This window comes from Sapajus apella, unplaced genomic scaffold (genome assembly GCF_009761245.1).
Source record: "Sapajus apella isolate SASKATOON/1434 unplaced genomic scaffold, GSC_monkey_1.0 scaffold4, whole genome shotgun sequence".
Lineage (NCBI taxonomy): Eukaryota > Metazoa > Chordata > Mammalia > Primates > Cebidae > Sapajus > Sapajus apella.
Genome location: NW_022436944.1, coordinates 30,576,336 through 30,579,574, shown reverse-complemented (window position 1 = coordinate 30,579,574; position 3,239 = coordinate 30,576,336). Strand labels below are relative to the sequence as shown.

The following is a 3,239-nucleotide window of genomic DNA, read 5'->3' as shown; positions in this document are numbered from 1 at the left end:
AAAAAAAAAAAAAAAGAAAAGATGCCTCCTCTTCTCACTCCTTTTCTTCTTTTTTTTTCTTCAAGGTGTGTAGGTTTCTTTTTTTATTATTATTTTTGTGTTTGACTTAGATGGTTGAATGATTTCATTTTCATTTATAAGCATTACATTAATTTCCACACAAAAACCCAAGATTACATATGTCTGATTTTAATTGGCCAAAATTCAACCCATGAGTTTGGACATTCAAGATCAAAATGAAAACGTTGCTTGACCTTTCCATTAGTAGACATCATGGGCATCCTTTGAAAGATCAGCAGGCCTCCTGACCTCTTAAACACCAGTTTGCCATGAGTCCATACCAAAACAGGGAGCCAATGCCTTGCAGCACCTAAATCAGGCAAGTAACTTCATTCAGTAAGACAGGATACCTCTATACCAAGGCTGCCATTCACAAATATTTCCTGGTTTCTGCTCTATAGCAATACCTGCTTTTGAACAGACGTGGTATCTTCCATTTGGGGATTATAAGTTCTTCCTGCCAGTTTTCCTCAGAATTCTCAAGAAGAGTAGAGAGTTTGCAAAAAAGCTTACTTCTATGACCCCAAAAGGAATAAATACAAAGACACCTACTTTTTCAAGTATATATTTTCCCCAGCTTTAGATGGAGTCAACATGTGTAAAGTTTTAAAAACTTCTCTCAGTAAGATAGGAACCAGGAGTATCAAAGAGGGCAAAACAGGAGCCAATAATTGAAGGAGAACTAAGCAAATGCAAAATAATCATTCCATTGATCGAGAGAAATGGGCAAAATGAAAAAATGATAGAATTTCAAGAGTGGTTGTTAATTTATATTGAAACACCCTTTGCAATTCTGACAATGGCAAAGATTTCATTTGTGCAAATAATAATTATAATGGTATGTTCTTTAATAGAATTTAAATAAGGCTTCAAATAATTACATATACTAAAACTAACATTTGGAAACCTTAATTCTGTTTGGAAACCTGTCAAACACACCCTTCAAACCACCCTACGTTCTCTGATTTGAGGACAATTACATTCAATGAAGTTGCTCCAAAACACAATTTGTAGTATTATCACTTTCAAAGTTTACATTGTTTGGTGGAAAAATGGGGAACTACTCTGGTCAATGGTCAAAATAAATAAATCCAGCTAACATGCCAGGTAGTTCCCAGGTTTGTATGATTCTCAAATATCAGTATGCTCACTCCTTTTCAAATAAAAGGTAGAAACCCAATGTGATCATTTTCTATTACTGCAACTAAGTGCCACAAACCTTGAAGGTTAAACCAGCACATATTTATTATCTCACAGTTTCTATAGGCCAGAAGTCCATGTACAGTGTAGCTCAACTGGGTTCTCTGCTTGGGGTCTCACAAAGTCCAAGCCTAAGGTGCCAGCAGGGCTGTGGTCCTTTCTGGAGCTCCAAGGAAGAATCCACTTCCAAGCTCATGCAGGTTGTTAGCAGAATTCTGTTCCTTGTGGTTACGGCACTGAGGCTTTTGTTTCTTTCCTGGTTGTCAGCTGGGGGCTTCCCTTAGTTCCCAGAGGCCTGTCTCTGATTCTTGCACATGGCCCCCTTTTTCTCAGTTGCAACAGCATATCAATCCCTTCTCATGCTTGGAATCTCTCTGATGTCCTACTCTGCCCTACTCTGCCCTCAGCTAGGAGAAAGCTCTGCTGTTAAGGATTCACATGATTCCCTGGGACCCACTTAAAGAATACCTCTATTTTGAGCTCAGTTGATTAGTACCTTAATTACATATGGAAAATCTCATTTGCCAATTAACATAACCACAGGAGTAACACCAGGGGGCAAAAGTCTTGGGGCCAAAATTCTGCCTATCTCAACCTAATAGCAGAGAGTGGAGAAACCAGTGAGGCTACAGTTGGTCATTACTTAGTGCCTTCTTGAGTAGAAAATAAAACAAGCTTGTTGAAAAAAAAATTCCTTTTAATTTATTTTGGACAGGCACAGTGGCTCACACCTGTAATCCCAGCAATTTGGGAGGCCACAGCAGGTAGATTGCTTGAGCCCAGGAGTTTGAGACCAGATTGGGCAATGTGATAAAACCCAATCTCTACAAAAAATAAAATAAAAGTTAACTGGGCATGTTGTTGCACGCCTGTAGTCCCAGCTACCTGGAGGTCTGAGGTGTTGAGGATCACCTGAACCCGGGAGGTTGAGGCTGCAATGAGCCATGATTGTGCCACTGAACTTCAGCCTGGGCAACAGAGTGAGACTCTGTATCAAAATAAATAAATAATATATTATTGTGACTATTTTCTCTTAGAGTCCCAAGTCATTTGTTTCGCTTCATTATTAAAACAAACTGGCAAAGTGGCGCTCATCCGTAATCTCTGTCAAGGATCCTCAAATATTTCAGGTTACCTTCCTTGGAGGGTCCTAATCTCTGGGATAACTTGAGCAAGGCACAAGAGCTGCTACATCACTTTAGAGATCTTTCTCGTCACAGGAGAATCTACCAGCAATTCAAGCACTCTTTCCCAGTTTAGCCAGTGCTGAGTTAGATATTAAGTCAGGATAAGGACAACCTGGCCTGGAGGCTGTTAATTAATAAACAAACCTCATGTGCAAACTAAGCTACTTAGCTCCAGTTAGCAGATTCCAATAAGAAAATGAAGTGAGTGGAAAAGTACTTCCTGCTAATTAGGTGAAAGGAGACACTGAATTTTCAAGTTCTGAACAAAGAGCTGTTTTGTGTCTGTCTTCCTCCTGGAGAGATGGGAAGAAGGTATCTTTGGGCCAAGAGTTCAGAGAGAATGCTGAGAGAGGATCGGGCTGTTACCTGAAAGAGTGAATAAAGGACAAGCTGATCCATTTTCCAAGAGTGAGCGTCCATGTGGTCTGGGAACTCTCATGAGAGAAGTCAGCTCAGAGGGCCACAGTGTTGAGAACCAACCACTGGTTTCAGAAGGTCACCATTCTACTCCAGGACTGTGGAAGCTGTCAACTTCATTACCTCCACCACCTCTGCCCATTGTATCAGGAGCCTCTTAAAATGCACCTACAGGTTAAGCCCTATTACAGACTCTGGGAGCCAACTGTCTTAGACAGGGATAATGAACATAGAGAAGAAAATCTTCTACTCAGCTAGCTCCAGGATTTCCCTTAGATGAGAAACTCTCTTGTTTAGGAAAATACCTTGAAAAGCCAGGTGGGAGAAAAGAGTGAGCCCTAGGATTGAGGCTGGCAGGAGTTAACAAAGAAGCAG

At 40.5% G+C, this 3,239-nt stretch overlaps 1 pseudogene across 1 annotated transcript in view; it reads left to right on the top strand.

Annotated features, from left to right (window-relative positions):
- Nucleotides 1-2,757, top strand: part of LOC116541560 — a 9,987-nt pseudogene extending 7,230 nt beyond the window's left edge. Inside the window, exon 2 of the transcript XR_004264861.1 lies at nucleotides 2,747-2,757. The product of XR_004264861.1 is annotated as a 40S ribosomal protein SA-like (transcript). The remainder of the gene's footprint in view (nucleotides 1-2,746) is intronic.
- The last annotated feature ends 482 nt before the right edge of the window (nucleotides 2,758-3,239 follow it).